Source organism: Nansenia antarctica (assembly GCF_963989245.1).
Source record: "Nansenia antarctica genome assembly, chromosome: 8".
NCBI classification, from domain to species: Eukaryota; Metazoa; Chordata; class Actinopteri; order Argentiniformes; family Microstomatidae; genus Nansenia; species Nansenia antarctica.
The window spans coordinates 29,647,767-29,656,103 of NC_137678.1; positions in this window are offsets into that span (position 1 = coordinate 29,647,767).

Here is an 8,337-nt window from a genome sequence, read left to right on the forward strand (position 1 = left end):
TGTTTGTTCAATACTTCATCGCGTCTGTTTGGCTTCATGAGATCTAGGCGTGTGCGCAGAGTGCGCCCAAACATCAAGACCGCTGGGCTTTCACTTGTGGTGGCATGTGGCGTGTTCCGGTATGCTGACAAGAACCGGGCCAGTCTAGTCTGCAACGTTCCTCCATCCTGTCTGGATGCTCTGAGTCCCTGTTTGAGGGTCTGTACAAACCTCTCTGCTAACCCATTTGTGGCTGGGTGGAATGGAGCTGAGGTTGTGTGTTTGATCCCGTTTACCGCCATGAATTGTGCAAATTCTTCACTGGCAAACATTTGTGCGTTGTCACTGACTAACTGAAGGGGAAGCCCAAAACGAGCGAATGTTGTTCTCAAACACTCAATGGTCTGGGTTGAAGTCTGAGTTCCCGTGCAAAAAACTTCTGGCCATTTGGAGTGTGCATCAACGATAACCAAGAACATGTGTTTCTCAAAAGGTCCCGCATAATCCACATGTATTCTCTGCCAGGGCTCTGTAGGCCACTCCCATGGATGGACAGGGACTGGTGCTGGCATGTTGCGGTTCTCTAAGCACCCAGTACAGTTCTTTGTCATCGTTTCTAGTTGTTCATCCACTCCGGGCCACCAGAAGTGGCTACGGGCCAGCATTTTCATTTTTACTGTCCCTACGTGGCCTTCATGAATTTGCTGCAAAACCTGGCTCTGGCATTTACTGGGTACAATCACTCTCATGCCCCACAACAAGCATCCCTGGTGTGTAGTTATCTCATCTTTTCTCTGCAGGTATGGTGCAAGGTCCTTGTGGCCTGTGGCAGGCCATCCGGACATGGCATATTGGTACACCTCAGATAAGATTGAGTCTCGTCTTGTCTCCCGTTTCACCACTGAGCTGGTCAGCGGCAAGGCTTCCAGCTGTGAGGCATGAAAAACCTCCACTGCGTCCATCCTGGACTCGTCTTCTCCAGTGGCCAAAGGCAGTCTTGATAGTCCATCAGCATTGGTGTGCTGGGTTGTCTGTTTATACTCAATGTCATACCTATGCCCAGATAGGAAGAGTGCATAACGCTGCAGTCTGGCTGCAGTCATTGCTGGAATACCTTTCTGTGGGCTAAATATGGACAATAATGGCTGGTGGTCTGTCACTAGAGTAAAATGTCTGCCATACAGGTATGTGTGGAATTTCTTTACTCCCCAGACAAGTGCCAATGCCTCCTTGTCAATCTGTGAATAGTTCTTCTCTGCACTATTCAATGCCCTTGAAGCAAAGGCCACTGGCCTCTCTGATCCATCCTGTAGAACATGTGACAGCACTGCCCCTAGACCAAAGGGAGAGGCATCACATGCCAGTTTCACTGGGAGTTCCGGGTCATAGTGTGTCAGTACCAGTTCAGATGTGATGAGCTGTTTTGCTTCTCTGAAGGCCTTCTCACATTGTTCTGTCCACATCCACTTTCTGTTCTTCTCCAGCAGCTGGTTGAGGGGCTGCAGTACTGAGGAGAGGTTGGGAAGAAAGCGCCGATAATAGTTTATCAGCCCTGTGAATGATCTTAGCTGTGTCACATTCTGTGGCTGCGGTGCCCCAACCACAGCTCTACCTTGTCTTGTGTTTTGTGCAGTCCACTGCTGTCGATTTCATGTCCACAGAAAACGATTCTCTCCTTGAAGAACTCACACTTTTGCGAATTAGCCTGTAGTCCATACTCCTCTAGCCGTCTGAGGACATTCTCCAAGTTGGTCAGATGCTCCTCATCTGTTTGTCCAGTGATGATCATGTCATCCAACAGGCATTGGGTCCCTGGGATACCCTGAAGGATCTGATCCATAGTGCGTTGCCAAATGGCCGGGGCTGATGCAATACCAAATACAAGCCTGTTATATCTATACAAGCCCTTGTGCGTGTTTATGGTCAAGTACGGTCTGAATGTCTCCTCAACAGATAGCTGTAGGTAAGCTTGTTTCAAGTCTATTTTGCTAAAATGTTTCCCCCCAGCCATAGCTGCAAATATGTCATCTATACGGGGCAGGGGATACTGATCTACCTGCAGCTTGGGATTCACAGAGACCTTAAAGTCACCACACAGCCTGACAGAGCCATCTTTCTTTATGATAGGCACCACAGGGGTGGCCCAATCACTTCTGTCAACCTTTGACAGGATACCTGCATCCATCTTCATCTTCACCGTCCATATACATTGAGAAGTCCTCAGTGTCACTGTTTTGATGACTGGAGTTCTGTGACTCCACACGTTCATTCTGAAAATGCATTATGGGCTCAAACACTTGGGGAACATCGGGTTTGTTCTTGCGGATGGGGCATAAACATTTGCGTTTCCGGCAGCGGACAGGTTTTCGAGAGTCAGGGTTCAGCATCCCATTTCTGCAGCTGGCACACATCCCACAATCCTTCGTGGTGAGGCAAGCCATACACTGACCACAAGGAAGCCACTTTCTGAAGGTAATTTTTCGATTGTCCATTGGACTCTTGGCCCTGCATTTAGGACAACAGGATTTCTTTCTTTGTCTTTCAGTCTGTATATGAAATACCACACTTGGAACATATGCAAATGCAGGTCTCAGACCCAGCCTTCCCATTGGTGGAGGACGGTGGCCTTGATGTAGGGCACCTAGGCACTTTAGTTGCATTGTGCTTCATGCCATCTGCATCATGGTGCTGTGTCGGGTCTGGGAGTCTGGCCTGTGGTAGGACTGTCTGCCCGATCCCCTTTGTCGATCCAGCTGGACTCAGAAGAAAAGCCACCATCCACTGAGGGAGAATGTTCCATTGTCACTTTCTTCCTTCTCTTATGCATGGGTTTCTGTTGGCCATCTACGAACAGCCCTGTTTTGTACTCAAACATTGACATGTCAAGAGTTCCTCCCAGGTTTTTGGAAAGTTCAACTCGACTTCTCACACGCTCCCCCAACGGACTCATGTAATAAACGTCTTTCTAGCCGACACTGGAACCTGAGCGACGAACGACTGCTTTGCGCATCCACCCGTCTCCAAGTACTGGCCATTGCTCCCATCCCTCTTCAGGTTTCGTTCTGTACCGACGTGACAAATGGTTATTGGCCCTCTTCTTGAAGTTCTTCTCACTGCCCGCCACGCTCCCGCTCCGTTCACTCTCCTCTGCAAGACTCTCCTCTTCCGCCTCCCTTCGGACAAAAATGCGTCTCTCCCCAACAGAGTAGTCCAAGCTCTGTGCATCATTTTCTTCATCATCATCGCCATCATCATCATCATCTTCTACAGGTTCAAACCAGTCCACAGGAGGCTCCTCAGTAGCTCCTCCCACCTCCATCTTGGTGTCCCCATGACGATGTTTCACAGGAGTGGCTTCATCCCGAGTATTTACAGGGCTGTCTGAGGGAGCCAGGGCCTCCGGTGGAGGTACCACCTCAGTATTGTAATACAATACAATAATAACAATAACAATAATAATTAAATTAGGCCAATAATAATAATAACAACAACATAGGCCAAAGTGCTATTCAAATAAATGTGCAAAAATGCAAAAATCAAAAAGATCTAGCCCATAACGACACTACGGCTGACAGCCCTCCAGTACGAAGCCAGATGTCTGAGGCCCTGAATATACTGTTCTTTCAGCCTCAGTAGACGGGCCTCCAACTCCCTCCACTTCCGTCTCCTTGTTGGGGGAGCGTGGCCTCTGTCTGCCATCCCCAGCTTATCCTCTGAAAGCATTTGCTGATCCTTCAGGTGACGAAGGAATAACCAAAGTGAAGGATGGCGCACTTGGACAGCATCATTTAGAGTACGATGATAAGCTAGAACAAAATACAGAATTATAACTTATTAACCTATTAATGGCCTATTAATGTGCAAACTGCAAACTGGTTCTACATCTGCAAGCTGATCTTGTTGATCTTTCCAATGTAGAAGATAGCGGGCCTTATTTGAAGTATAGCCTATAACAAGTATATCTCACAACTTCCCCTGTGTGTGAACTTCAATTAGTATTCGTTATTTGGGATCTTAGTAAATCAGGCCCTAAATGTTATTAGTTTGGCATGAACATTTTGACATTGAACATTTTCCCCTCTGTGTCTCCTCCTTTCACAATTTTAAATCCTTTCTTAATCCTTTCTCAATCACGGTGCTCGCCCATGATTGGACTGATGTTACGTCCATCATCATTAGCGCGCCTGTACCGGACCAATTGGCAACTCGTCCACCTGTTTAAAGAGCCCTCCTGTTTAAAGAGCCCTCCTGTCCTCTGCTGTGTTTGATGTTTCGTTAATTTTTGTTTCGGCTCATAGTTAAACCTATACTCGATATACGCACAGGCCCAGAGGTGATAGGATAAGAATAAATTAACCCATAATTAGCAGACAATATTATATTAACAATATAAAATAATTAACTTAATACTTCAGATTTAGTTATTAGATGAAATTATGTTTGTTTTGTTCAGATCTGTCATTGTTACACTTACATTCAACATGGTTATTGGTCCTTTGCTCCATGTTTCTTTCGAACACATTCCACATTGCTGGTGGGAAGGCCGCTCCAGGCTGGACATATGTGTTACGAACATATCAGATAATCTGACTATTACCATTGCACACAAAGAGAAAATCACAGAACAGTCTCTGGTGAGGCTCCACGAAGGAGAAGAGAGGGTTCCAGTACCATGTCCTCCAACAGTGTGCATAGACACACTTCTGACGTTTCTCTTCATCCTCTCCTCCGTCCTCCTCCTCCTCTTTCACCATCACATCTACCTTCTCTTCCTCCTCTACCACCAGAAGATACACATTCCCTTTCTCTTCTGACTCCAAGTCTTTTTCACTGGCTTTTGTACAGTGTTGCTTTTTGCTCTGCACTTCTGCCTTTGTCCTCCTCAGGAAGTATGGACTTATGATGGCCATGAGGTTCTCTGACATCCTGAGTCCCAGTGCCTTCTCACCAGGGGTGGCATCCTTCTCCCTTGCACGGGTGATGGGATTTTCATACTCAGTTTTGAAGGTCAGATGCAGGCTCCTCAGGGCGGTCTGATACTCTTTCAGGTCCGGGTTCAACTCTGGCTTTTCTTCTTTTATGGAGTTCTCGGCCCACAGCCTGAGGAACTCTGGAGGTAGCTGACTGCCCTCGTCCATGTTCACTGCTTCCATACTGACGGGTCCCTCCGGTATCTCGGCCGGTTGAAGGGGCGCATCCGAGCCGGATTCCAGCGGGACGGCGACTGACTCAGAATCTTTGTACTGTAGGCGCATGGACTTGCGAGGAGGCAGAACTTCAGTCACTGTGCTCTTTGACTTGCTCTGAAGAACTCTCTTTTTTAAAGCTTCACTGGCCTGTAGCAGTTTAATGGAGGACAGGAAATCCTGGTTTTGTTTAACGTTTTCCAAACGTTCAAGTTCATATGCAGACATACCACTTGTATGTGTATCTTCATCCTTCACATTTACTTTCCGAGGTCTGGATTCCTCTTCCAAAGGTGGTGTCCTCTCTCTTTTGACACCCGTAGTAGGGGGCACTTTTGGGGGTTTTGGTTTGTTCCTCTGTCGTGCCGAGCTTCGGACTGCAACTTCATTCTCTGGATTTGAAGGAGGCGTCATTTCGTGTAATAAATGCGGTTGCACATCACTGTCAAGTTGCTCCGCTTTGACTTTACATTTGCGCTCGTGCTTCCACAAATCAGTTTTGACGTAAAAAGCGAAACAATATTGGCACGGCAGATAGTCACGCACTGACAGAGCTGTATTAGTTTGCCTCTTGGGCACAATTTCCCCGTTTCCAGTTTGCAGAACTGCAAAATTGTGTTGATAGTTCCCTTTGTTGCGGAGTTGATCCAACAAACTGAATCTGATTTTGGAACCTTTCGGAAAACTACAAGCATGTGCAACGTCATCTTCGTTTGGATGCATCCTTAATAAATGTCTTGCAATTTTGCTATGTGGTGTATGGCAATAAAGGCAAAACTGCTTTTTGGAAGGCTTTGCCAATTTTCCGCTGATCGTACTCAACGCCTGTGTGGTGTTCTTTTTAAAATGTTTAATGACATTTGAGTTAGTGAGTCATTCATAAAATACAAAGGTTTCCATCTCTCAAAACAGAACGGAATGTCAAAAACTTTAGGTGAAGTTATTGGTGTAGTTCTCCGTCACCTCTTTGACTCTGCCCTTGGTCAGCCTGATGATGGCGATGTGACCAGTTTTCCCATGGTACCAGCGGTTGAGGTCGAGGCAGTCCGAGAACTTGGAATAGTACACACCCTTTGAAGGATCTCCAAGTGTTGAGCATGTGCTGTGCCCAGTGACTATGCCCGTCTCTCCAAGTTGATTTGCCTTGTCTTTATCCTCGAATAGCAAAAAGCCATACGATTCCTCCATTTCCTCCTGTGAGTATCCCATATCTCTTCTCTTTGTACGGAAAGTCTCATACTGTTCCTGCAGGCTGGCATTCTTTATCAACAATGCAGAGTTGTATCTGAAAGACTGCTTGGACTCCTGATACATATATGAATTTTGCAGGGGAGGCAGAATATGTGTATCAAAGGTCTCCGACTTTAGACTTTATTTTTTTTAATTTATTTAAATAACAGGACCTCTTTTTAATAATAGGACCTCCTTCTGTAACTTCGCATTTGCAATATCCATTAAACATCTCTCTTTTTCTAGTTCCATGATTGTGTTGTGATTTACAAGCCTAGTGCACTTGGTAGGCAGTCCCACTGCTGCTCCTCTGGCTCCAGCAGAATGACAGTCTCTACAAACCAAAGACATAGACAAACCGATTAGACATTCCCATTAGGAAACAACTGTAATGATTCAATTATAAAATATAGCAATGCTGTATTATTGCTTGTGTTAGCTAGCAAGTATACCTAAAGTTTCCGTAACTAACAGTAAACTTTCATCAATTTTGCCGTCGTCGTCGTATGGGTTTTCAAGAGGGGAAATTTGTTGGGGGATCATTTGTTGATTGTTTTGGGACAGCAGGTCCTTTGCTTCCTTTTCTGGTCCTCCTCCAGTTAGAAACTTCCCCCTCCTGTCTTCTGCCCAGTCTTTCTTTGCTTTTGCCTTCAGATTTTTCCAGCAGGCCTTAAGTTGTCCCCTGTCACTTGCCTCTTTTATGTATTAGATAAAAATCAGTGTAATGTCCTTTTAATTAACATATAAATGGCAATTCACTTGCTGAATCACAGAATTTCATTAAATATAAACGGATACTCACCATTCGTAACTGCTTCAGACTCCTCCTGTTCATGTTCCTTTTCAAGCAGTAGTTTACAGAACTCTACCAGCTGCATCGGGTTCTCCGAGAGTCTGTAGAGCTCACTGCGAACCCAGTAGTCGTGCCCCAAGAACTTTGACAATTGGTCTAACTCACGGTCATTCAAGTTCATCAGTTGGCAATGGACTGCCACCTGTTTCCTCAGTCTTGATGAGATAAGACTGTCAGGGTTTTTGGCTTCACACTCATTTGCAAACTTTCGCAGGCAATCGGAACCTCTGATATTGGACGGGCCTTCCGTCCGTGCGAAGACATAAGGGTTGTCCTTCAGCACGCCAGCTTTCTCTCTGTGTTCACTGAGGACATGGAGAGACATTAACATCCTATCTGTTAGTAGGAGAGGCATTTTCCTGCCACTACTGCCCGTTATCTCCAGCCTGATAAGTTTGTCAGCAAGCTCCTTCTCCAGCTTTGTGAGGGTCTTGTACACATCTGCAGTCACTGGGCCTGTCCTGATCTTTCTCCTTGTGTAGCTCTCCATTAGCAGCTTACCACAATCTCCCAATATGCTTCTGTTGAAAAGAACCATTTGTGCGAGAACAGATTCATTCAGCTTTCTCCATGCAGACATGTTAGGGGTTTTGAGCAAGTCTTTCTTTGCCTCGTCCTCTGCGGTCTTGAGAACGTTGTGAAGTTTGATCAAGTCCTCGGTTTGTACCTCTGCACAATCTGAAAGACTGCTTGGATTCCTCATACATATATGAATTTTGCAGGGGAGGCAGAATATGTGTATCAAAGGTCTCCGAACTTACTGGCACAGGTACCAAAACACCTGCTCTCGCGCCACCATTCTCAATTTCCATCCACAGATCATCCACAGATTCAGGTAGCTCTTTTATTGTGATTTGAAGAGTGTTCTGATCAGCCATGCGAGACTTCAGGCTGAAGGGGTTGTTTTCTTTAAAGGCAACATGCTTTCCTCTGAGTGATACTCCTCTCATCATAAGCTTTGCTCTTGCTTCTTGATTATGGAGGTATATATGCCACAGGGCACGCACCTTTTGAACTGACCTTAGATGGGTTGGATGAACATGCTGGATAAGGCTGTGGTAGAACTCCTCTTCTCTGATGGGATTGGCT